The sequence below is a fragment of the Strigops habroptila genome, chromosome Z (genome assembly GCF_004027225.2).
Source record: "Strigops habroptila isolate Jane chromosome Z, bStrHab1.2.pri, whole genome shotgun sequence".
Taxonomy (NCBI): domain Eukaryota; kingdom Metazoa; phylum Chordata; class Aves; order Psittaciformes; family Psittacidae; genus Strigops; species Strigops habroptila.
This window is the reverse complement of record NC_044302.2, coordinates 91,429,716-91,457,118: the sequence shown is the minus strand read 5'-3', so window position 1 is coordinate 91,457,118 and position 27,403 is coordinate 91,429,716. Positions and strand designations below refer to the sequence as shown.

General features: G+C 53.7%; 1 protein-coding gene across 5 annotated transcripts in view; it reads right to left on the bottom strand.

Moving 5' to 3' along the window:
• FAM214B (family with sequence similarity 214 member B) overlaps positions 1-26,125 on the bottom strand; it is a 41,425-nt gene extending 15,300 nt beyond the window's left edge. For 2 of the 5 annotated variants that reach the window (XM_030470112.1, XM_030470118.1), the window contains exon 1: positions 20,021-20,247. The gene's annotated coding sequence lies outside the window, so the exon portion shown is untranslated. Of the gene's footprint in view, positions 1-596; positions 1,019-4,100; positions 4,127-20,020; positions 20,248-26,079 lie in introns of those variants that run through there. The other 3 variants (XM_030470113.1, XM_030470117.1, XM_030470114.1) reach the window with 3 other exon arrangements.
• Positions 26,126-27,403: the final 1,278 nt, after the last annotated feature.

The following is a 27,403-nucleotide window of genomic DNA, read 5'->3' as shown; positions in this document are numbered from 1 at the left end:
GCCGTACTATGTGGGAAGTGTGAACAGCCCAGCCGGCTCTCCGTCATTATGAGCCAGTTACAGAAATATCAAACTGTGACAGCAAGCTCCAGCAGCAAGGTGATGCTGTACGAGCAGGAGAAGATAGCACAGCAATCAGTGAGTGATGGGACACCTTTTACTCCCACCTCTGCTGCCTCCTCTCCGGTCACCACCACATACAACCACAGGCATCCACAGCCCCATCTTTCCTCCTTTCCAAGACAGCTCTTTCTGTATCCTGACGCCCTGTAGCCATCACACTGCCTGATCCCAGATGCACAATACTTCACCTTCCCTACATCCTTTACATGGCAGCTGGGCTTTGCACCCTCCTATTGTTCCCACCCCAACCCCATCCTCCACCACCATTGGAGCTGCCCTGTTCACATTCACCCCATCCTTGCATCTAATGTCCTCAGCTCTTTACCTGTGCTCTGTTGCTTTATGCCACAACTTACCCCAATCACCCTCCATCCCTGTACAGCCCTGCCAGCCCAATCCTCCTTGCACACGCCACATTAACAAGTCCCTGATGCCCATTTGGGAGAGCCCACAGCAGTGTCACCTTTCCCTACCTCCCAAAACGGTCACCAGGGCACTGCAGCGCAGTGGAGAAGGTCCCAGGGATGCTGCATTACCACAGTCACCTCCGGACACAGGCTCCAAAGCTATGGATGGGAAGAAGGAGTAGGTGAAGTGCCTGCAGCGGGGAGGGCAGCCAGGTTGTGCCTGCAGCATTTGCCCCGTGGGAACTGCCTGTCCCCACCGCAACTCCTCTTGCAATACACTTCCTTTTACCATAAAAGCCCTCCAAGGGAGGTGCTTGGGCACAAGCATCAGGCCTTGGGCTTGGTGTTACCAAGCTGCAGCCCACAGATAAGGCTGCAGCAGCTGTGGGGACATGCAGCATCTTTTCCACTCCCCGTGCTACGCATCTACGTGACACAGAGGGAGGAGATACCACACACACACACACAGAGCCATGCACACCCACCCAACTCTTCCTTTTCCAACAGCAATTTAGAAAGGCTCAAGCACAGGCCACAGTGGTGACGTGGGCTGGGCAGGGATTCAGGCCGTAAGGATGAGGCTTTGTCCATCTTTGAGTGTAAAGAGCTGGACTCAGACAAGGATGCTGCCAGGAAGGCGGGTTTCCACCATGAATTCAGTGTCCTATGCCTTGTCCTGGAAATGGAAAGTCTCTCCTTCTCTTGGGACTGAATGTGAGAGAGGAACATTAGGAATTAATGCATTATGGCATTAGGGAAAGGGTGTCATATCTGTCACCTAAACACACTGCTGCCCATAATGGAGGCAAATATATGAGTGCACAAGCCCCTTTGAAGGGAAACAAGGCGGTAGAAGTGACTGGCATGTCTTACTGTAAGCATATCCATACACAGGGCACTGGGAGACATAGTCTAGCTCCTATTCCATCACATGAAATTGGCAAAACTCCCAGTCCACACTCCCTGAACCACCTGCAGTGTCCCCACCAACAGCAGAGCCCGCTGCCCAGTGCATCCACTAGGGCTGCCAATGATCAACGCACACAGCCAGGGATGCCCTCCGGATGGAAGGGGGAATCCACTTGGCACCTGTATGTTTCATGGATACGGAGGATATCAAGGCTCAGAGGGTGCTTCAAGTGAAGAGAAGGCCGGAGAGGACGTGTCCTCAGGGCTATCTGGTGTGTGCAGCCTGCAGGGACTACACAGCACCGGGACACCAGCATATCAGCATCCTGTGCCTTCACAGAAGTGATAGTGGACAGGGACGGGCTCCAGAGGCAGCATCCCCAGACAACCCCCATGCACCAGACATGAGCCCCCCACATCAGCCCCTGCAAGAGATAAAACTGTGCAAACTCTGCTTGCTGCCACTGTGCAGCCCATGTTTTGCTGTGCTGCTTCTGCAGGAACACACAAAGCTCAGAGACATCAGAAACCAGCTTAACTATAGCAGATGGGTCCAAAACACCTTAAGCCCTGGTGGCAGATGTGCTGCTGGGGACAGAGGTGTCCCTTGAGACCTGATCTTCCTAGGGAGACACCTGAGAGCTCTCCATGGACTATCAAGAATCAGCTCATCCTGGCCACACAGGGATGCTGCTGTTTCCACCTTTGCTGCTGGAAACGGACTCCAGGGGCCTCTTGGTTCAGACCACCAGACTCTGCTGCTCTTGATGTGTCTCAGGTGTCGTAACAGGGATATCCAAGTGACACAAGAGCACCCAGAACAGCATGAGTGGACTGTCAAGGAACAGAAAACACACAAGGCTTGGACCAAGACGGCAGCCCAGCATCAATGAACCCAAGGGAAAGGCTGAGAGGAACAACTTGAGAAGGGATCTGGGGACTAACACAGGCTTATGGGAATGTCCTAGACCTTGAAAACCCACATAAAAGCATCTGGGAAGCCTGGACATCATCCTAGTCTCTGCCAGATGGGGAGGCAGACGTAGCTACTGCTGCAGGTCAGCTCTACCCAGGCACCATGGCTACACGCAGGCCCTTTTGCTCTGGTTTATTACTCTCACACACGGGATGGGATGCACACTAAACCCCCTTTGAGCACTTACACACCAGACACAGGCTTCTGCAACATCAGGCAGCAGGGTCAAAGCTCGGAGACACAATAAATTGCTGACCAAAGTTTTTTCCTCAAGACAAGGCTGATAAGGCTGCCAGCAGCCAGTCTTGCAGGACAGGATCAGGAAAAGAGCAGCCATGAGAATAAAAGGCTGGCAAAGAAACAGAAAATACTGCAAGCAAATAATTCTTTCCAGACAGTCTTTTGGGCTCATCTCAGCCTCCATCTGCTCAGGATGGTCAGGCAGCTGGGGCCTTTAAAAAGGCTACTGGTGACTTTCCCTGCAATCGCCGCTGTCTCTGAGACAGGCACCATGCGGAAGATAAACCTGGAGCCCTTCCAGGCCGAGGGCTGGGGGCCAGTGTCCTCCCCAGCCTCCCAACAGCACCACCACCCCGCTAAAGATCACAGCTCTGCGCTGCCAGCAGAGCAGGATGAGTGGTTTACACCCCAAGCTTCACTGCCAACTGGCTCTTTGTGCTCACACGGGGGGGGAATGACGGTGGAGAGATGGGTGCTGCAGCTAAGATACTCTTTGATTTGAGAGCTTATTAGTTTAACTAAAGGAAAAGTCAAAGAAAAGGGGCATCTTTTTTCTACAAAGTGATCTAGAGGCTCAGGTCCCTGGAAGAGAAGCCTACCTGTGCTTGACACAACTGGAACATTTTTCATTCCTTGCTTTCATTTTTCAGATTTTATTCAGGCAATTCAAAATAAAGGTTGCCTTCTTTCAGGTGATATTTGATTTCCACCCTACTCGATGCTTGACTGAATAGACTCATAGGACATCTAAAATGTGTCTCTCAAATCAAAGAGCTTCGCAATGCCGCTAAGGCAGTGCCTCCATTTCCCGGCACTGCTAATATCATATGGATGAGATGAACCAAGCTAGGAGAAGGGGATGGACAAAACAAACCCCCAGGCTGGTCAGTCCAACAGGCCATGAGATGCTACCTCCCCAAGCACCCCAAGAACTGGCAAATAACAATGGTGGGAAGGGACCTGAGGGGTTTTGGTCCCAGGGCCAAGCTCAAGCAGGTTGCTTCGGGTTTGCCCCTGCCAAGGGCTGAGTGTCCCCAAATATGGACACTGCCTCCTTCCTCTGGGCCCTGCTCCAGAGTCTAACTGCCCTCTGGGGAAATATTTGTCCTAATGTCTAATTGGAATTTCCCTTGTGTGCCGTTAACGCTCATCCCGTCCCTGGGCAACTCCCAGGAGAGCCCAGCTCCGGCTTCTCTCCAAACCCACAGCCTCTGGCAGCAGTGAGAGCCCCCTTTGCTGCCTTCACTTTCCCAGGCTGCTCGAAACCACCGCTCTCAGCCTCTGCCCGCTGCAGCACACCAGAAGCTCCTATGGAGTCTGCTGGAGCCTGTAAGTTTCCATCCCACCCAGCCAGTGGTGCCAGTACAGAGGACAGGACATACCTGCAGCCAGCACTGAATAGCAGACTCCTGCACACCTTGGGGATGTCTGATAAAGAGACTCACATCAATACTGAGACCAGTGGGAGCTGGTTTTGTCCAAGTATTTGATCCTTGCCCTGGTTGGTAGCAGTAGCAGTGCCTGCTGCAACACACCCAAGTTATCCTGAGCTGGGAGTCCCAAGTACCTGCTTCGAGAAGTTTGGCCCCAAGTACAGAGAGCTTTGGCTTCACTGCTGTGGTACCTCCATCATGCCCACAAGTGACCTGCCCTCAGAAGTGATGACCAGGACCATCAGCAGTCAAAGGATTTAAGAACCAAAGACCAACCATGTCCCCAGAGCCGCAGCGCATCATCCCTGCCCCAGCTCGTCCCCTACTCTGCATTGACTCAATCCAGAGCTGTTTACCACACTCTGCCCCAGCCCAGATCATTCACTTTCCACCCTCTCCCTGCTCTCTCAGAGCAGATGGGTAGGTTACTGGGCAGGATGTGACCAGGACAGAGACTCATTCAGGTTGCCTAGAGCTGGCTGGACACCCCACTGCCTGCATGGGGACCAAGATCCACCCCATGCACCGGAGGCTGGGATACCTGGTAACTGCATTGCTCATGTGTGCTCATCTTTAGTCCCTCCTGGGAAGGCCTCAGCACTGAGGATGGCCCAGCCCACTCCAGGACCACAACGTACCTATGGCTGGAGATGTCTCTTCTCCCAAGTAACAAGTGATAGGACAGAGGAAACAGCCTCAAGCTGCGCCAGGGGAGGTTTAGATTGGATATTAGGAACAATTTCTTCACAGAGAGGGTGCTCAGGCATTGGAACAGGCTGCCCAGGGCAGTGGTGGAGTCACCGTCCCTGGAAGTATTCACAAACCGTGTAGATGAGGCCCTCAGTGACATGGTTTAGTCTTTGCAGTGCTGGGGGAATGGTTTGACTTGATGATCTCAAAGGTCTTTTCCAACCTGGTCGATTCTATGGTTCTATGTGTGCAACGAACGTGTTCGGCACAGAGCTGAGTCAGACCCCAGCCCATTCCCAAGCCACAGCCACTGCCTCCACATGCTACACCCTGTGGCTTCCCCAGCTCTCCTCCATCCCCTACCCCATCACTTGGGCACCCAGCACTCTTCCAGGCCCTTTGGGCTCCCTTACAGCCCATCCCTGGGCAAGCACGTGCCTTTTGCTTCCCGCTGACTCACTGCCTCTGGTTCACACCCTCCTCTTGCCTGACTCACCCATCGCTGCCGCAGCCCTGCGCACGCACACGTGTGCCGCTGCGTGCGACCCGGACGCAGGTCTTGGGCCGTGCCACACGCTCTGCAGGGCAGCAAATGGAGCAGGGAGCCCGTGCCAGAGCCTCAGTGCCTCCCACAGCACACACACAGAGCCACGCTGGCTCAGGTCCACTGCGGGGAGCCGGGGCAGGCTGGGAGCACTGCCCTGTGCCAGCGCTGCTGCGATAAGGAGGGATGCTGGGGGAGGGCTTCCTCCAGGCTCCAAGGCTGACTTCCAGGCAAGCCTGTTTGCTTTATCAGCCCTGCACTGCTGGCTGTGGGAGGGTTACCCGGTGCTGCCACAGCTTGGATCCACACCACTAGCCTGCCTTTGGGTACAGCCAAACATGCCCTACAGTGCTGTGCCGCTTCCCAGTTTGACTGCGAGCTTCCCGGGGGACAGAAAGGAATTTCTTCTAAGCACGGCTATGGTGGGTATCAGCTAGTGCCGCTGCCCATGCAGGGCTGTCCTGGGTTCAGCTCTAACAGTTATTTTTCCTCCTTCCAGTAGCTGGTGCAGGGCTGTGTTTTGGTTTCAATCTGGGAACAGTGCTGATAACACACGGATGTTTTAGTTGTTGCTCAATAATGTTTACCCTGATCAAGGACTTTTCAGTCTCTCATGCTCTGCCAGTGACACAAAAAGCCAGGAGGGCGCAGAGACAGGACACTTGACCCAAACTGGCCAAAGGGGTATTCCATACCACAGCAGGTCATGCCCCGTATATAAAATGGGGGGAGTCACCTGGAAGGCCCAAATCTCTGCTCGGGTCAGGCTGGGTATCAGTCAGTGGGTGGTGAGTAACTGTGTTGTGCATCACTTGTGTTTATTGGGCTTTTTCCTTTCCCCTTTTAGTTTTATATTCTCTCCCCTTGTTATTTCCCTTATTGTTATTATTAGTTGTAGTTTTATATTGTACCTTAGTTACTGGACTGTTCTTATCTCAAGCCATGGGATTTACATTCTTTCGATTCTCCTCCACATCCTGCGCAGAGTAGGGGGGGATGTTGGGGGGAGTGAGCGAGTGGCTGCATGGTTCTGAGTTACCATGGTTTAGACCACGACAAGGGCTCACAGGCTTGGCCAGTTTCTGAACCTGGACTGTACAAGCCACACACATGATGCCATGTACACACATCCTCTGCAGGCTGCTTCTCTGACTAGCAATGCCCCTAATGCTAGGGGTTGAAGCCCAAACAGCCTTCACCCCACATCCTTTCCCTTCACCTCTCCCCCAGCATCACCCCACTGAGGGCTCTCCAGCTAACCTCAGCCTCCTTCTTGGAGGGGACCAGAGCAGCAGAGGCGACTGGAGGCAGACGGCACACTGCAGCCATGCTGGAGCCCATTGAAAGCTGCAGCACACACCTCCCAGCCGGCGAGCAGCTCTGCGTACCACAGCACATCCATCTGTGTCAAGGAACACACGAGAGCGCCGCGCACACAGAAGACATCGGCCTGTGCAGCACACCCGGTCACGGACTTGTGCCTCTGCCTGTCGTAGCTGGAGGATCCATTTCCCATTGACTACAGGAGGAAATCACTGGGATCAAACACAGGCTCCTTTCTCACCCTTTCCTCTCCACATCCCACGTGTCAGAGTCACACCGACAAGGGGTGGTTATGGTCCCTTCCAATCCCTTCCACCCAGGAGCACTTGGCCAGCTGCAGCATTTTGCCTACACATGGATTGCTCACACAAAGCTTGCTGGTGCTGCAATAGGACAAGTCACTCAACCATCACATCTCCAGCAGGGTCACGCAGCTCCAGCTGGGTCAGGAGGCCCTGACATCCAGGAATTAAAGCCAGACTAAACTCTCCCTCAGCCAGGGAGGAGGAACAATGTTTTCGGCTGGGCTATCATGTATTAGTAGGGACAAAGAACGATTTCCTGCCAAAGCTCAGGACTATATGTCAGAAATGCTGATTCTTGATGGATTTTTACATTCCTGACCCTCACCATGTACACACAGAGCCCTTCTCCCTTGTCAGAGCAAAGAAAACAACAGTTCCCCTGCACACCGCCCCTTCCCTCTCAAGATGTTCCAGTCCCTGGGGTCCTTTCTAGGGAGGCAAGAGAATGGGAGGTCCATAGTGCTCACCGTGTGAGACAGACCAGTTTGAGACAGACCACGATGATTTCCTTCCAGCCCCCCATTTGTGATTAACAGAGGAGTAAGACCCCATCTGCAACACCCAGAAGAGCAGAGAAGAGACAGTCAAGCTGCTCTTGCTTCTGACACCTCTCTCACACCAAGGGAATCCCTTGCAACTGCCTTTGGTTCCCCTTCTGCAGCCCAGGAGGCTAAGGAGAGTGGCAGAGCATGTCTCCAAAGTACAGTGACAAGATCCTGCTCCCTTCAAATAGCAGGTTTCAGGTCAGCAAGCTGGGACCTGTCAGCAGAGGAGGAGTTTACTCACCCACCTTTATGTTAGTGGCATGCTTCTGCAGCACAGGTGATGCCAAAAGATGGAGTGGAAAGAGAGGATTTTGGGCAACAGCAGACGGAGAAGTTCAGGCTTTCTCAATGTCAATGCTAAGAAGCAAGAAGTATACAAATTTGACACTTGTGCTGAAATGGTTCTTGGTTACAAGAACAGGCACATAGAGCATGATTCTGAGAACAGGCCATCTACCAAAGTGAACAGAAGACATTATGGTCGCTGAGAGCCTGAACCAAGCCTTCTGTTTCTGTGTTCTCCTTCTCCCAGCAGCTCTGTGCTCCCTACAGTTCTCCCTTGGTGCTTGAGAAGTAGAGCAGCCTCCAGGCTCCTAACTTAGGTGGTGGATGCAATGGCCCTCATGGAGGATTCCCTGGGATCAGCTCTCACCTCCTAGACTGATCCCAGTGAAGCATCACCCCTTTGTTCCAAAAAATCACATCCAATGTCATCCGATCCAACGTAAAGACCAGATGTGGAATTTCTTTACATGAAAGCTTAGGTGGGGGAGCTCCATCATCCTATGCCAGAGGATGGAGCTGAAAGGCCAAGTGCCAAGTTTTTAAGGATTAAACCGCCTTTTCTGGTCGGTAACACAAATCCAAGTTGGCTAAAATTGGAAAGCCCACTGTGTGCTTCACAGCTGGTGCTCATCCTTCCTGCAAGCTGGAAGCCCTTATTGTTCCACAGCCCTGATCAGCTCCCCGCCCTCAGCAAGGGGATGCTCTTGTTGACTTAGCACATCCTGCAGACCTCCGTATACGTCCTGGGTGGGCTGGCCGGCTGGCTCATGCCATCTGAGACGCAAACAGGCTGTGTCCTCTTCCCACCTTGCTGTGGGAAGGGAAACAGATGTTTCTGCCATCCATCCCTTCCCTAGCTTCTTTTGCTGGACCCTCACAGGGCACTCTGAACAGATGACATTAAGCGGAGGGGCTATAATTGGGCTTTACTCCTTAAGTACACATGAGAAATCCAGTTTTAGCTTGGGCAGGCATTGAAAAGCCAACTTCCCTTTTCTGTGAAGACAAAATGTGCCTGCAGGCACCCGGAGCTGTCTCCTCTGTCTGCACTTTGGAGAGATCCTCCCTTCCGGGCATTGCCTTTTACTCTCTGCAGCCTCCATCGGCTCAGAGCCGGATGGAGAGGCCCAAGAGCTGGCTACACGAGTGATGCTGCGAATTCACATGCCATGTGTAAGGGCAGCTGCAAATGCTATATGGAGGGAGGGAAACAAAACCAACCCACCCCAAAATCCCAGGGCAGAAGGCCTGCACAAAGCCTGCAGCCCTGGCCTCCTGGCTCCCAGCCTTGTGTTCACCACTCATTCATCTCAGGATACAATTCCAGTTTTCACTCTGGTCTTAAAGCTCCCCATGAAGTTGTTCTCACTGAGTTTCACAATTTCTTTTCTCTCTCTTCCAGCAGCGACCTCAACCACTGCTGCCTCCCAGCAAAAGGGTCTCCATGACCTTTGTAATTCAACACACTGGGAAAGGCTCAATCCATTCCCTCTATTCCCAGCCCAACACAGACCTTAAAAGCCCTCTTTGTTCCTGCTACAAACCCTATCCCACAACTGTGGCTTAACCCTTAGGGCACTGCCTCAAATAAAGACTGCTTCACAGAAGCAAGGCGGTTGCAGCATCCATGGGAAGCTGGACCTACAAAAGAGCTGTGCTGACAGTCTGCTGGTGGCTTGCAGGACACATCGGATACACACAATGGGCAGCGGGGGTGATGCTCTGACCATCCTCATCATCAGCACAAACTACTACCAACATGTGCATGTGGGGACTGTGTGCCCCGCGCTGCTGCAGACACATGGGTTGAGCTCACAGCGTTTTATAGCCTCCTGGTTTTACTCTGCCTGCCCTCAGTTCAGCAGGCTTACTACAAAACCCGCTCCATGCAGGCATATTTGGGGCTGCAAGGAAGGAATGGGGGTGAGGAAAGAAGCAGGTAGGACCAAGCTCTCCCCTTGTCCTGCAAGGACTCCTCTGCTTCTGCCCCCAGGTACAGCCATTGCTCCATGTCCAAAGCAGAGACAGCGAGGGATGCCATCCTGTTACCTCCGCAGCCTGCACATAGGCAAGAGTGTAGTGACAGCACTCCTGATTCTTGCTTTGCCTGAGACAAGCCCAGACTCACATCCTGAGCATCAACACATAAATCACACGATGGAGGAAGCAGTGCCATGGAACTGTCATGATCATATACCCTGCACATGGCAATGCAGAGGGGATGGAAAGTGCAGCCAGCCCTCCTTGCCCTAGCATGATCCCTGGCACAGGAGAAGGCAGTATGGAAGTAAGGGCTGCTTTGTGGCACCCCAAAATGACAGAACAGAGCTGCCCTGCAGCACCCCGAAATACCAGCTGCACAGCAAACAGAGCAGGCTTGCACCACTGCACCCCAAAACACCACTTCTGCAGACAGGTTGGGGTAGGGCCGCTTTGCAGCACCCCAAAATGCCATTTCCTACCAGCTGCTGTAACTTCCCCTCTGCCCCCTTCCGGTCCTGCTCCACCCTAGGCCACAGGGAAACTGAGTCACAGCAAAAGGAAGGAGAGCAGGGAAGCAGCACCCAGCACAGTATGGGGCGTAGGGCAGAGATGGTACTGACACCTCTGAAAACCCCTGAAAACCTCTGAAAAAAGCAATGGGGAGGGATAAGGATACCCACATGCCCTACATTAATCAGCTATCTGAACCACAAGCCTTCTGTATTCCCACTTCTCCTGAAGCAGAAGTGGGCCCCGCTCTGCTGCTGGCCATATGGACTGCACCCAGCTCTGCTGGGCTACAACTGCCCCACAAGCTGACCCACACGCTCTCTGGCACCAGAGAGGATGGGGACACGCAGGGCTCTGTACGAATGCATGTAACTTAGCATGGCTCAGAAAAGAAAGGTATGTCACATAGGAACAAAAGAACACCAAACAAAACAAAACCCAAACAAATTAAAGACCCAGGTAGAGCATTACAAACCAGAAGAGTGTCCTGGGTCCCAAAAGGCTTGTAGGGGACTGGATGCTCCTTGAGAGCAAGTGGTTGCGTTCTTCACTTTAAAAGATTCATGTGTTTGAGTAACCTCTTGGATACTCTGGTCCAGCTCTAGAAGCTGGTAAGTTTCCAGGTACTGACATCAGCCTCTCTGCTTTCACCGCACATCTCCAAAAACCCTTTTGAGGGCCTGCTTACCAGTTAAGATTTCCAAAACAGTGTTCACCCACTCCAGCATCCTTTAAAATCCCTATGTCTGCTGCAGTAGCAAATGACCACCCATTTATCTGCCTTGTAGGCAGAGAAGCTAAAGATTTGTTCATTCAGGCTCTGGGTTAGACATGTCACTAGCGTTATTAAAGTTAAGGGTTTTTTTACTGCATTTCTCAAGATCACAGTGAGGTTAAGAGCCCTTCTGGGCCACTGAATGGGAAAGAAGAGATCAAGCTGAAGAAAATACAGATATTATACTCTGCTCATCTGAAAATCTCCTGGCATCTTTACCCAGGCTCAGGTCTTTTACTTCCTTTATTCCACCTTCCTGGGGACCCTGAATACAGACCCTTCCCCAGGGAAACATGTTAAGGTGGTATTTTCTGTTGTTGCCATAAAACTGTAACGTTAGTGCTAATACCCTTGCCCCAGCTCTATCTCCCAGGACAGCATAACAGAGATTAAACTCATTATCCCCTATCACTTTATGGCGCAATCTTTTCATTTCTCTGTTAACACACATCTGAGACGTATCGAGTGTCAGGCTCATTCCAACGGAAATTCCCTGCTCTTCCCTTACAAGGATTTGTGTAAGCAATGCCTTTTCGGTAGCAAAAAAATACCCGAACCGAACCAAACCACCACCACCACCAAAAAACCCCAAACCAAAAACCCTCCAAAACTCCTGCTTGGGGGTTTGATTAAGGGCAGAATTTGACTTTGCTTTGCAGACCTCCACTTCAGTCAGACCTTTTCCAGGCTCTGGAGGGAAGAACCGAGCGTTCTCAGTACTGCTCACACTGATGCAGCTCCATCACCATCATCTGGGGTTGTGTTTTGAGGAAGCTTTCAAGTGGGAGATGCCTTTTCCTTCCCAAAAGTGACCAGCACATGAACACAGGCATTTCCTGGTAAACTGTTCCTCCTCGCTTCCAGCCTCCGCTACAGGGGTGGCCTCTGATAGCAGCCTTCCTCCGGAAGCATCACTGCGTTTTGCTCCGTTACCCTAACAGTATGATATTGAAGGGAAACAGAATTAAACAGAGCTGTGATCTATAATAAATCATTCCTACTGAGCTGCCAGGGAGATAGCTGCACAGGAGGAAGAGAGGAGCTCTGTTTCCTCAGCAAATCTAAGCCATGAAACAGCCCTTTGGTTAGAAGAAACAGGCACAGCAACAAGAGGAGCACTTTCAAGGATTCTGATTGATGCCGCTGATTTTTGTGTTCTCTCTATCCAGATTTATCACATGGCCAGGACAGATCATTGCAAATGCCTTAAGCTCCCAGACCGTCAGCCCAGGGAGGATGTCAGCACACCAGACACAAACAAAAAGCCTGAGAATATTCTAGTTCCTCAAAAACTGCTCGTATTTTTAGCTGTTGCTGCTCCTAAAAGATGAATTGAAAGCAAAGCTCAGACCCAGTACTTGATGCCATAACAGCTTTGTTTTGCCAGCAGCCACAGCAGTGAGGACTTTGAGCTCACCCTCTCTGTCCACCACCGGCTCAGCTATGCTAATCTCACCAGCAGTGCAAACACTGGTGTAGAAAGGACCGGAGTGACTGTGCTAACCTGTCTGCGCTGTGCTCTCTGCACGGCTACAGCTCTGCTGACTGGCAGTAAGAAACCCCATTGCACAGAGTCCAAGCATCTTCTCCACATCCAAGTTGAGCAAAGAGTTGGCTATTGCAAGCTATTTGTTATGCCTCTTCCAGACAGGACAATCGGTGCAGCACTGCTGGGCTTAGCTCTCTTCTCACAAGTTAGGGAATGCAGGTAGAAACACCCGCTGAGTCAAAGTTTCCTCTTGGTCCCAATGATCCATCATCTCTCTGCTGAAATCCCCAGCTCTCCTTCCACAACAGCAGCATTAAGGTGATGCCCAAACTGACACTGGCCATTTGCTCAGGATGGTGTCCCCATCTGACTATTAGCAGGAATGCACGTCCACGACTTGCCTAAGGCAATGGCAGAAGTGAAGTGCAGCAGCACGTAAGCCACACAGGACTTTCCAAACTTCAACACCGCAGCTCAGCCAGGAGGAAATCTCTCTTGGCTGCCTCTCCCTAAATGCTTATTCCAGCACTGCCCGTCTTAAATACTCCCCCAATTGGGTAAAGAGTATGTGACCCCACCACCCTTGAGGTTTTCTGATCCTTTGTGTGTGTAGTATGAACAGAAAAAGAGGGAGTAGCACTTCAGAGACGACACAGTTATACCTCATCAAGTCACAGCACCCAGGAGTTGAGTCTTGGGCAAGGTGCTGTAGAAATGGCAAAAGAGAGAACACTATCTGCCCTAGAAACCAAAATTCACACCCTAGCACACACATATAACCCAGAGCCCTCTCTGATGAGCTCTGCGTCCACCCCATGGTATTTCATAGCACATCTTGGGGCCTCGGTCTGGAGAACAGATCAGAAACAACAGGCTGTATAAGAGAGGTCAGAGGGAAGTACAGTTTGGATACCACGCTCCACCATCATCCACACCCTTAATATATTATAAACACCAATCCTCATACCAGGTGCTGAAGGTCACATACATGAAGAGCTGTGCTCTGGCTGCTGACCTGGAATTACCTTCAGGGTCAGGTACCAGCCTCCCAGCCTCCTCCATGGGAAGCAAGCTGTTCCCCTCCAAAAAGGGAAGGAACCTGCAGGAAGCGGGAGGGAGGGAGGAAGCACGCACACTGCTCTCTGCTGCAGACAGCTTTCCCAGAGGCTCCATGTTCCAGCTTCCACCTCCTAAATAAGGAGGTGCTCTCCCTTGGGAACGCCAGGGTCTGGAGGCCAGGGGACATTTTACAGACACATCGAGCCTATTCAGGAGTTTTAATGATGGAATAGTTTGGGTTGGAAGGGACCTTCAAAGGACATCTAGTCCAACCCTGCTGCAATGAGCAGGGACATCTTCAACAAGATCAGGTTGCTCAGAACCATCCAGCCTGGCCTTGAATGTCTCCATGGATGGTGCATCCACCACCTCTCTGAGCAACCTGTGCCAGTGTTTCACCACCCTCCTTGTAAAGAATTCCTTCCTCATATCCATTTCCCTCTTTTAGTTTAAAACCATCACCCCTCATCCTGTCACAACAGGCCCTGCTAAAAAGTCTCTCCCCATCTTTCTTATAGGCCCCTGTTAAGTACTGAATGGGTGATCTAGAACAGTACTACTGGACAGTTTATGCAGATCTTACAATCACCCTAACAGGAGATGGACATGATGGCAGATTGGAAATGGTGAGATGGTTTTCAGGGGAGTTTCTGAGGCTTTGTACCCTCGTTCAGGGCTGGATGGAGGAGTCACAGCTCAGTCTGTGCCATTTGTAAGCACAGGGCTGATGGGCAGCTCAGAAACAGGCATCCTTTCCTCCCCAGTTTTGCCTGAACATCCGAGCTCCAGACAAACTCTGGCCACAGGCACCACAGTAGCACGTGCCACCCCATAGCAACCCCACACATCTGAGCTCAGAGCATCCTCTGATGGTGGAGGAGGTGGGGCAGGCTCCTTCCCCTCTGTTCTGTTCTGGGTGCAGAGCTGCAGGCAAGGCGTTGTAGCTCTCTGTGAGCACTGACCTTTGAGAGGTGTAATGAGAGAGCTCTACAGGTCACACAGCCATCCACGCTGAGACGGGCAAGCTGCGCTTGCTGCCAGCCTGTCTCTTTCCCCTGGCTCTCATTCAGGGCTTTAGGCACATCATGGATGACAGGTCAGGTCGCAGTCACACATTATGGCCAGGCTGGAGCTGGTTTCCTGACCTATTCTCTCTGCACAGCGGGTGTCACGATGTTCCTCGCTTCCTTCAGCAACAGGAGCCAGCTCTCCACCAGCATCTGGCAATGGGTCTGCCCGAAGGCAGCTTCAGAAACATTTAACCTCTCCTTTACCTTCCCCAGAGGGTGGTCTCAGGCCATATCAGAGGGTTCACTAGAGCTTCTGCTCTCCCTCAGAGTACGGATACCCCGGAGCAAGGCAAACTGGCTGTGTGAGGTGGATGGTTCTGTACAAGACCAGGCATCCTGGGAAGACACATGCATGACTGGAGCCACTTACATTGATTAACTGAGGATAAGCAAGGACAGCAGAATGACTTGCTTTCCTCGGTGGTACAGTGAGAGAGCTCAGGAGACCGGTTTCTTTCTGGTTTAGCCTGCTCTGCAACTCAAGCCCTCAAACACATCAGGTCTGCAAACAGGAGCTGCCTGACCCTTCCCCAGTGAGGAGCGAAAGAGGGGAGGAGGTGGACAAAACACCCTGAGGCTGCTGTCAGAGGAGAATGGCTCTGGATGCTAGATTGACATGGAAGAGCCCAGCGGTGTTGAGCCCATGGCGTGGCTGGGATGGGGCTGCACCAAGGGCTGTGGCAGGTTGTACATTTGCCCTGGCTGCTCCTTCGCTGTGTGCTGCGGAAAGCACAGAGCAGCGATGCTGGCAGTGGCAAGTTGCCATAGCAATCCCCCCAAGCATGCCCCTGCCTCCCTCCTTTGTCTCTGCTCCCCCAACCTTGCTGTCCCCTCCCCGTTCTCCTACATGTAAAACCTGCTGCACAACATTCAAATGCCTCAACACGCTCCTGAAGGGCTGTTCATCACCCTGAGGAAGGAAAGGGGGCTGAGGTGGAAACACACCCTCCAAGCCATCATCCCCATATGCTTCTTGGGCAAGGTGTCTGTCTGGTGGCTCACACCCCGCTGTGTCTGGTCCCAAGGCATGACACAGCAGCCAGACTTGGGGTATAGAGGCCCCTCTAGCTGTACCCCGCATTGTACTGTGGCAGGAAAGGGTGCTTCAGCGTCATTGACTGTCCCATGCTGCCTTCTCCATGGTGGTAACACACAGCCCCTGCTCAGCCCAGCACAACACGGCTGCCTGCAGGTCAGGAAGCTCCATGAGCTCTTTCCACCTTGTGTCAGCACCAGGTTTTGATGGAAACGGGTGTCCCAGACTCTTCTTGCTGCAGCCTGGCAGGTACCTCCTGAGTCTGTGCTCTCCAGTCCCAGCCCATTCCCACTTCAGGCTGGTCTGTTCTGCTGCACCGAACCTCACTGTGGCTTGAACCAGAGACAGGATCCTGCTTCGCTTCCTGTCCTAAAAGCTGTTTTCTACCGTTGCTATGTGCTGCTGAACAGTCACCTAACCTGGCACGTAAGCAGAGCTCCTCTCCCTTTCACCTCTCCCATATGGGTATCAGATACAAGGAGAAGAAAAAAGGACTCTGCTGAACCACGCTCACGTGTGATACCTGATATCTTTCAATTAATTAATGACTTAATAGAATGGATTAAAACCCCGAACCTTCTAAAAGCTCTGCTTCTCTCTCCATTTTGTCCTTCCCCTGGTCTAGCAGGGCACATCAAATCCAGTTACATCACTTGAGGGTTATAGCAGAGGCCATCGAAGCCTCAGTCCTGATCCAGCATGAGTCAGAGGGCTCAGGAGACCGTGCAACTTCCTTCTGATATCATCATGATGATATCAGAACCGTGTCTTACATGGGCTAAAAATAAAGACAGGCCAAAACTGCAGAGCCACGTCTTGCCTTGACATAAAACTTAGCAAAGCTCAGCACTTAATAAAGCTCCACTTAAATGGGGGAAACACAGAGCGCAGAGGCCAAAAGTCTTGGGTGTACAAACAAGATAGAGGCCAAGAGGCTTCATTCACCCTGTGCTGGGCTGGGGAAAGGCAGTGGCAGATGCCTAGCAGCCATCCAGCAGTACAAATTGGGCCAGAGCTGGGCTCTCATCACACTTGGATGTGAGCTTTGGGGTGTTTCCATACTCAGAGGTTTCACAGCACCCCTCCGAGACAACAGGAACTGAATGCTGCATTTTTGGCAGGAAAAGACTGGAAAGCTGCAGCCTGCTTCCCACCACGCAGTGTGTGGGCACACACAAAGCAAGGTCCAAAGTGTGCTCGGTGCTAAGGCTAAAAAAAGGGGTCACACATACATCTGATATGGCTTAGATGCTTTAGGTAAGCGAGGAATTCAAAGTTCTTCCTAACCCCTGGGACACTATGCACCAGCAAAACCTTCACACACGTGGGTATGGGACTTTCACATAGCTCTTAGCAGGGAGCTGTGGGATCACACACAAATAGGAGCTCAGAGGGACACCGGCAACGTTCGAAGACCTAAAATTAGCTTCAGCAGATGATCCTCTGCTCCATTCTTGGGAGCAGCAAGAACCGAACAAGGATCCAGCTGTCCCAACACTCCCATGAACAGGATCTTTGAATGCCCGACCTACTCGCAGCAGAGACGGTAGGGCAACGAGGGGATTCCTTGCATAACTCCGGTGCCAATACTCACATGGAACACAGGACCCCACCTCTGAAGGGAAGGCAGCATTTTCTTAGGGTTTCCAGTGGAAAAAAGACCTAGTCCTAGATCAGCTGGTCGGGCCAAGGGAGGATGGCAGCCCACACATGCTAAGAGCAGGCTGAAAGACGTTAGGCTGACCACTTTCTATTGAAGATATAACCTCCGCTTTCCCCAGTCTTTGAATTTGCCAGCAAAGGATTCCATCCTACTCCAGACAGAAGCACTGCAAGTCTGTCCAAGGGTGTGCAAGCTGTACCATCTTCCAATTACTGCCAGCTGCACTAAACTGAACAAACATGGTTACTTCAGCCCAAATACAAGTTTGCTAATATCACCTGGGTTAGGCGATATACAAACCAGAGAAGAGGCCCATGCCAACGCCAAGTAAAGGGAGAAACTGCTGCATTACACATATATGGGAGATTTGTTGGCTGGTATCAAGCTGTTTGTTCAGCAAGGCAGAGTTGGGGAAGAAAAGTGGATCCAATATGGTGAGCCTTGTGTTAAAATGCCTCTTGTCAAAAGGCAGGGGAGCCCTGAGAAGATGCTGTGAGCTTGGTGGACGGGGAATCTGCGAGCAGCTCCATCAGGACAGAGGGCAAACCTGTTCTCTGTTCTTAGCCATGTAACATGTCTCTTCACCATTACTAAGAGAGCATTGAGCAGGTATTAGTGATTATTAAGACCTCATCTGCAGCCCTGCGTTCAGCTCTGGTGACCCCAGCACAAGAGGGATGTGGAACTGTTGGAACAAGTCCAGAGGAGGCCACAGAAATGATCTGGGCTGGAGCAGCTCTGCCCTGGAGACAGGCTGAGAGAGCTGGGCTGGGTCAGCCTGGAGAAGAGAAGGCTCCTTAAGGGGAGACCTTAGAGCAGCTTCAGTGCCTAAAGGGGCTACAGGAAACCTGGAGAGGGGCTTTGGCCAAGAGCCTGTAGGGACAGGACAAGGGGGAATGGCTTTAACCTGACAGAGGGGAGATTTAGATTAGATTTTAGGCAGAAGTTCTTCCCTGTGAGGGTGCTGAGGCGCTGGCACAGGGTGCCCAGAGAAGCTGTGGCTGCCCCATCCCTGGCAGTGTTCAAGGCCAGGTTGGACACAGGGGCTTGGAGCAACCTGCTCTAGTGGAAGGTGTCCCTGCCCGTGACAGGGGATTGGAAATGGATGAGCTTTAAGGTCCCTTCCAACACAAACCATTCCATGATTGCTACAACCCAGCTGGATAAAGGGGCTGCTCTTCCGTCACCATGTTCTGTTGTTGATTTCACAGCACACAGCACTGATACGACCTAAGGATTATTTCCTTCCTTCCAGCTTCCCGGGTAAATCTGTCCTTGCCTCACTTGCTGTGGGTACCATTCCAGCATCAGGCTGAAGGATGAGATGGCCTGAGGCCCAGCCTCCAGCTGTCCCTGGAATAGCCCCAGACTTCCCTGGCAAGCACTCCAGAGGAAGAGTCCACAGCCTGGGCAGCAACATGTCCTGAACAGTGGGCTCCCCATATCACCTCTCCTGGCCACATCATACCTGAGCTCTGGGGTGAGAGAAGGGCTCGGCCTGCCCCCCCGGAAGGCACAGTGCTGATGAGGGCTCCCTCCCCAGTGAGAGCACTGCTGGATCCCAGTCAGGCATGTCAGCATCCAGGCACAGGGCTGCAGGAAGCCCATGGGCCATCTCAGCTTGCTCCAACATGGTTATCTTGGAGCAGCGAGGGCCTGACCTTCACGTTTCTTGACAGTGGCAATACAAGAGTTACCAGTGCTCCTGCAGCACTTCACTGTCGCTCTAAGCCTCATACACCACAGCCAAGGGTTTCCTTGAATCCTGAGAAAAAGCAGGCAGAACTCCAAGGGCTGGAGCACCTCTCCTATGGAGACAGGCTGAGAGAGCTGGAGTTGTTCAGCCTGGAGAAGAGAATGCTCTGGGGAGAGCAGCTTCAGTGCCTAAAGGGGCTACAAGAAACCTGGAGAGGGGCTTTTGACAAGGGCATGTAGGGACAGGACAAGGGGGAATGGCTTTGAACTGACAGAGGGGAGATTTATATTAGACATTAGGAAGAAGTTCTTCACTATGAGGGTGGTGAGACACTGGCACAGGGTGCCCAGAGAAGCTGTGGCTGCCCCATCCCTGGCAGTGTTCAAGGCCAGGTTGGACACAGGGGCTTGGGGCAACCTGCCCTAGTGGAAGGTGTCCCTGCCCATGGCAGGGGGTTGGAGCTGGATGAGCTTTAAGGTCTCTTCCAACCCAAACCATTTTATGATTCCATGATAGAAAGCAAGATCATGTCTGCTACGAGCTCTGGGTGAAGTCTTTGCTCTGTTCAGGTGAAGGACAGCAACCAGCAGAGACCAGCAGCTGGGAAATGCTCCCATTCCATACTGTCAGTATGCAGAAGCATGAGTGCAGCAAAACAGCACAGTCTGCAAGTTCCCAGGGGCTTAAAACTCACTGCCCTTGAGCTCTCAGCAACTGTGTGGAGGGTTCAGCGGTCATGACAGCACTGGTTGCTTGCACCCTGGCTCCCTTCACACACTGCTAGCCAGGCAGGAGGCAGGAGCACCCAGCAAGCCTGGGCTGTGGGAACACCTCATCTGGGTGACATGTACTCTACAGAACTGTCCCTATGAACCCCGTGTGAAGAAGCACGGGGTTCCCCTGCTTCTTCACACAGCCCTGGGGAGGGAAGAGAAACCAGTGATTGAACGGGTGCTAACCTTGGTGTAGGGCTGAAGCAGGGGGGAAAGGCAGCTCTCAGCCATCAGCACCCGCAGTGTGGTCCTGGGGTTGCTTGCTCTGCCTGCTTGAGTCACCTGGAAAGACAAGTGCACAGATACGTGTTCAGCTTGGCTGCGAATACCCTGTCCACACAATAAGACCTTCCAAACACTGGGCTGGCAGTAACTGCTCATCCAAGCCAAGCAAGTTAGTGGCCTATGCACAGAAGAGAGACCCCGAGCACAGCAGCACCTCAAAGATCCCATCACATCTTTTGTCAGTGCCGAGGCCACCCCTCCAGCTGCAGCCCTGACTCCCTCCTGGGGTTCCAGTTATAACCCTGTGGGTGACCGGTTGGTGCCCCAGAAAGAGCTGCTATGGTGACATCCACCATCTCCCTTCCCCAGATTCCAGCGGGAAGAAAAGGCCTTTCTGTGCCGTGGGCTTTGTTTTTCTCCACCTGCTGTATGTCGCTCCAGCACACAGGCTTTGCTGGCACTCAAGTGGACCACAAGCTGTGGTCCCCACAAGCCACCCATTAATCCACCTCACAGAGACACAGAGCCAGGGCAGGGAAGGCCAGCATCACTGCTGGAGAGATCCTGCTCTCAACAACCCAAACAGACCAAGCCAAATCCAGCGCCGCAGCGTTTCCCAGGCTACAACAAAGGGGGAAAACGACAACTGCTTAATAGAAATCTCCGAGGGGCCTGCCAACACCGTCACAAAGATGTTGTTTAAGCCTCCTCCCCAGGCTCACAATGCTGTAATTACAGACTACTGGAGATTGCACTGTGGGGGCTAGGTCCTTGTGCCCAGGAGGTCCTGAAAACCAGGGTGATATCAGCCTCCCAAAACCAGGTCTGACATTCCCCTGGCTGCAGGCATGATGAGATAAAGCTGCTTAGGGGCATAACCCGCTCCCAAACTTGCCCTCTTGTATGGGCAACCACCCTATGGTACCACCACCAGCACACTGCAGTGCCCTGGGTTCAGCTGTAACAGGTTCTTTTCTCCTTCCTAGTAGCTGGTGCAGGGCTGTGTTTTGGTTTTAGTCTGAGAACAGCGCTGATAACACACGGATGTTTTAGTTGTTGCTCAGTAATGTTTACCCTGATCAAGGACTTTCCAGTCTCTCATGCTCTGCCAGTGAGGAGGGGCACAAGAAGCTGGGAGGAAGCACAGCCAGGACCCCTGACCCAAAGCACCCAAAGGGATATTCCATACCACAGCACGTCATGCCCAGTATATAAGCTGGGGGGAGTCACCCAGAAGGCCCAGATCGCTGCTCAGGTCGGGCTGGGTATCAGTCAGCGGGTGGTGAGCAATTGTATTGTGCATCACTTGTGTTTATCGTTGTTTTCCCTTCCCTTTTTAGTTTTATATTTTCTCCCCTTTTTATTTCCCTTATTATTATTGTTACTATTATTATTATTATTAGGTTTATATTATACTTTAGTTATTGAACTGTTCTTATCTCAAAGCTGTGGGGTTCACATTCTTTCGATTCTCCTCCCCATCCCACTGGGAGCCAGGGGGAAGAAGAGGGGGAATGAGCAAGCAGCTGCATGGTTCTGAGTTACTGGCTGGGCTTAAACCACAACAGCCAGCTCTGACCAGAGCCGCAGCACCAGGGAGCAGAGCACAGCATTTACATTGTGATGTGGGGAGGCACTGCCACACCAGCTTACTGGTGCACCAGCCCTCAGAACAATCACAGAGACACCCAGAAAGTTTGTCTCCATGTCACTTGCACCTACATAGCTATCAGGTCAACCTGCACCAGTGCCCAAGAGGGGTCCCACTTCCAAGCTGTACCGACTAGCCACCAGGGATATGCTATTGGAGAGCTTAGGCAGCAAGTGTAGCATGTGTATGTGTAAATATACATAAAACACTCCACCAATTCCCTGCTCTACCACAGCATCTTCCAGAGAAGGCTCAAAAGGCTCTAAGCCTGGGCAGTGACAAGAATTGCTTTGGACATGGCTGAAGTACTGCCACCCACATGCTGCTGCAGCTCAGGATGCGACGGCAATGTATCCAACAGGAATGGGTTGAAAATACTACATGGGAAGAATGCAATTCCCCCAAATGGACTGAGGCCAGGAGATCTGGATTATCGCCTAGGCTTTTGCATAAAGGGCTTTGCATCTTTGCTCATTTCCAACACGAAGAATCACAGGGTTGACATCAGCCCTGGCCTGAGACATTGATTCGTTACTAGAAAGCACTTCCAGCTGAATCACTGACTGCACTTTCTGCAGCACACAGAACTCCTTTGAAGGCTTCCCATCCCAGTATTTTTCTACCACCATGCTGCTTAGCTGGAGAGTTGTCCAGGCCACAGCACAGGCGAGTGGGACTGCAAACCACTGGCCAGTCCTGAAAAAGCTCTCTGACATGCAGAGCACGTGAGCTCAGCTGCTCTTCATTCAGGATTCACAACCATCTGAAGACACTGAGAGAAACAAGGGAAAAACATGTTAATTGGCAGCTGGGCATTCAGGAGGCCAACCAAAGGAGACTATGGAAGAGATGAGCAAAGCCAAAGGGAGGATAAAGATTTGCAAAGACACATCCCAGCCAAAGAAAATTGTTTTTAAAGCACACCTCAAACTTTGTGAGACCAAGTTCTCTAGAGGTTATATCCACCTGGGACACTTGCTCATGAGCAAAAGCAAAATGGGAAAACAAAGGAAGAGAGATGGTCAGAAAACAGACAGATGGGCACTGCAGACTGAATGAAGCATCGGAAACACGCGATGGTGTTAGCAGGATGCAGGGACCACACAATTCCCTAGAGGAAGCAGTCCCTGGGAGTGATGTGAGGTGGGAAGGGATGAAGCAAAACCCTCCTACAGAAGACTCTCACTGCCAAGTAACCTGCAACAACACCCTCCACAAGCCAATGTTAACACACAAATGTCTCCCTATGGGATTTCTCCCACATTGCCTTGTCCTGCTTCAAACCTGACTCATTAATTCCTCCAGCTATGGAAGCCTCTGAAAATTTGATTACAGCTCCATTGACAGTGTGCGGAGAACTCCACTTTTCTAACCAATATGGCTTCACTTTTCCCTTTCACATACCTACAAACAACAGGTTTTCTCGTTCTGCATCCAGGAAGCGTCCTAGCCCCTGGTCACTGTGTATTTCCACACAGAACACTTCTAGAGCCTACCAAATCTAGCAGGAGACAAGCATGGGCAGACCCAGAGCAGTAAGGGCAGGTAAAGGACTTGGGAAGAGTGAAGAGTCATCGATTTTGAAGAGCCAGATCAATAACTATCCCCTTGAACCACTCTCAGAGTCGGAAGCAGTGAGGAAGGTTTGGGCATCTCTGGCCTCTGCTACTCAGCATGGCCATACAGAAACATGGCAGGGCAAGCAGCTGGTAGGAAGACCAGGGGTTCAGATGTGCTTCTCTGCCCTCAGAGGTCCCTTGAACAGTGAAGCAGCTTCCTTTCCTCCTCCTGCTCTGAGTGCTCAGAAGACTTGGAACTGCCGTGGGAACAGGGGCTGGGAACGCTCAGCACCACAGCAGAGGGAGTATGGACTGGGGGCTTTATCCGCTTTTGAGGAAGGCACCAGGAATGAAAGACCAACGCTGCCAGTAAAACTAAAATGATCTGTTACCCATTTCTGGAGGGGGCAGATGTGAAGAGCAGAGCGTTGAGTGCTGCTCTGCCCAGATTGCTGCAAAAGGCATGGTTCCTAAAGTCAGCGCAGAATGACCCCACAGCTTTCCTGGTGGCAGCAAGAAATCTCTTACGCAGGGAACACAAGGCGGTGAATGGCAGAGCTGGAACAGCCCCAGCCAGGCTTGAGCCCACTTGCAGGCTCAACCTCAGTCCACAAGCCCAACTCCCTGAGGACCACAGTTCTACAGCTGAGGCGACAGGAGGGCTCTGCTGTCCCCACGCACCCTGGCCACCCCAGGGTCCATGGGGAGGGATGCGTTTGGGCCCTATGAGAGTCAGCAGGAACCTGTCAAAACACTGTAGGAGCAGAGGAGGCGAAAGCAGGTGCTGTTTCCTCTGCAAAAGCATCATCCTTCTCCAACCCAAACCCTGTAGGAACCCTGCTGCCCTCAGCACATGCAGAGCTGCCAGGAGGCTGCAGCTCCCAGCCTGCTGTCTGGCTGTGCAGGAGCTGCATGCCGGGACGTGTAGTCCCTGCCAGGGCCCCACCGCTCGCTCACGCAGAGACCCGCAAGATGGGAATTGCTGCTGTGCAACAAGGCGGTGACGAGGCTTTACAGGATGACTTAATTCTCCCGATCCTCAGCCCCTTTCCTAAAGCACAGCCCAGGCAAAAGTGACTCCAGTGCTATGACGCTGGGAGTTTTCCCCTGTTTCACCTGCCAGACCTTGTTCACCTTCTGCGTGTGTTACCAAGTTTGCTGAGGCTCTCCTTTGTGTCAGGTTCAAGCCTGCTATGCTCGCCACAAAGTCCCAGATTTCCCCTCTTTGCTAAGGCTCACAGACACAATTCAGGCAGAGGACAGGTCCGTCAGCAGATCTTTGCTTTGTGTGATGCTTTTTAAAGCAACACTGAGGGGAAGTGACTTTTAAAATACCCGAAGACAACAGCACAGCATTCTTCTACCACAGCCTTTTATACAGCAGCTCCACACCTCACTCCTTCCATAAAATATAAAAGGAGCCTGTAAACCCCAGAGACAACTCTAAGGCCTTCATCTGACGGATCACGTTCATAGGTGGGTTGCGGGGAAGTCCACCGCCCCAGCTCCCATCACGCAGCTCTCTACACACAACATCTGGCACTGCCCAGAGCACGCTGCGTGATTTATGTACAGATCGGGTGCCTCGGCCGCAGCGAAACGCGTGAAACCTCCCCCCGCCGGGTCTGTAGCTGCAGATGTCGGGTGGGTAAATACCCCCGCCGCGGTCCCTTCCGCCCGTGGCGGCTGTCACCAGAGGGCAGCAGGCCTCTCTGCCGCTCACATCCGCTTCAGCGCTGTTTTCGCAGCCCCACGCCGAAGGCTGCGGTTCACCCACCGGGTGGGCAGGTGCCGGCCGTGCGGCGCGGGGGGAGCCGCGCATCCCGCTGCCTGCCTCCCCCGTGGCCTCCGGCATGGCCCCACTGCCACGGACACCCCCCCACCCTCCCCGAGCCCGGATCGTCCCGGGGGACCACAGCAGCCACCGAGTCCCAGCCGGGGCCGGGCTTGAGCCCGGAGGAGGAGGAGGAACGGGGCGGGGGGTGGGGAAGCCCCATCCCGTTGGCAGAGCCGTGGCACGCTGTCCCTGCCCGTGTTACTGCGGAGGGGACGTGGCCGGGGAGCTCGGTGGCGGCTGGGAGCCAGGATCGGGGGGGGGACGGACACCCCGCCGCAGTGCACCACCCCCGGGGCAGCAGCCCCCCGCTTCCCCCAGCCCTGCCTCTCACAGACTGTCCCGACACAGCCCCCCCCAGCACCGATCCCAGGCGACGGGGGGATCCCCCACATCGCCCCCTCCCCAAACCCACTTTGCGGTCACGCCACCGCCTGCGCCCCCCCCCCTCCCCGGCACCTCCCGCCACCGCTGGGTACACCGCACTGCCGGGTACAGCCCCCCATCCCCGTCACTGTCCCCCCAAGCTCACAGCCGCCCATCCCGGTCACAGCCCCCCCATTCCGGTAATGCCCCCCCCCCCCAGCTCGCAGCCGCCCATCCCGGTCACGGCCCCTCCAAGCTCACAAGCCCCCCATCCCCGTCACTATCCCCCCAAGCTCACAGCCCCCCATCCCCGTCACGGCCCCTCTCCAGCTCACAGCCCCCCCATTCCGGTGATGCCCTCTCCCAGCTCACAGCCCCCCATCCCGCTCGCGGCCTCCCCGGTACTACGCGGTGATGGTCCCCGCCGACCGCGGCCCCGCCCGACGAGGGCTCCCATGGCCCCCCCCACCCTTCTGGAACCCGGGGGGGCCAGTTAGCGGGGACGGGGCGCATCCACGCCTCCCACAGCGGACAGGCGGCCCGTCCCCGCCGGTGCCCGGCCCTGCTCCGTGTCCCCCGGCCCTGCCCGCCGCGGCCCCACCGGACCCACCAGCGCCCCCTCCGCTGCCGCCGCCGCCGCGGCCCCGACTGCTGCGCGGCTCCGTCCGCTCCTTCCGGGTGCCGCCGTGGCCACGCCCCCTGTGCCCGCCTGCCCCGCGCTGATTGGTGCTCTGGGCGGGGCACGGCGAGGGGCGGGGCGAGCGGTGGAGCTGCGGGGCCAATGGGCGGGCTGAGAGGCGGTGACGCTACGCGCCTTCTCTCCGCCCCCTCCACGTGCGGGTGTGTGATGACAGCGAGGAAAGGGGCGTGGCCAGGAGAAGCGGCTCCTCATTGGGCTCAGGCGGAGGGGGCGTGGCCTGGCTCGGAGCTGGGGCGGGGTGGGGTGACATCGCCCTGACCCCAGCCCGGCTGAGCTGGGGGCGCCGGGGCCGGGCACGGCCCCTCGGGCACGCCGTGTCCCGGCCCCCCGCACACCCGGTGCCCCCGGAACCGGTGCGTTAATGGCTGCTCAGACACACCGAGCAGCAGCGGGGCTCTGCCAGCGCCAGTGGGGAGCGGAGGGGCAGCACCGCGGGGGTTCCCGGGGCGATCGGGTCACCCTGACTTCGGTAATTTGGGGTGAAGCCTCCCCCCCGTCTGACTCACCTCGCAGCTGCAACAGCGCTCTAAATATAGCCGGGACCGCCACATGATAAATATAAACCGAGATGTCTCCTGACGGTGCTGGCGTGCGGCGAGACGCATGCGAACAGGCTGACGCCCCTCTCGCCTTGCTGCCGTCCTGGGGGGGGGCTTTATTTTTGGAGGCACCATCATGGATAAAGCCGCACCGGGAATAGCAGGGGGGGAAGCAGGACGGCCAGTCCTTTCACACCCCAGCCCTACACGTGCCTTTCTGCAGGGAGTAAATGGCAGCTTGATGTGCTGCTACGTGGCCATGCGATGGGTGCTGACACAGGACATCATCGCCTCCTGGGGCCTTAGCTTGTTGCTGGGGGAGATTTCTTGCTAAATATCCACTGGTTGTCCCCAGATTTGGGGGTTGGTCCATTAAAGGGTATCTAATGCATGGAGCATTTTAATTTCCAAGTGTGATGATGGGAACATGTAATCCTTCGGTGCTCCTGGTGGTTTAGGGGCTGCTGCCTTGACCACATGTATGCAGGTGCTGGTTTCAAGGAGGAAGAGACCCAGAAGGTCAGTTTACCCATGACCCAGCTCCTCCCTCACAGCACGGTATGTGCTCCCAGGCCAGTATTGAGCTTTTCTGCCCTTTGGCCCCAGATGTCAGCTCTGCCAAGCAGGCGAGAAGCTCTGGTGCCCAACCAGGATGAGGAGCAGAGGCCCTGGAAACCACAGATGGGCTGAAAACA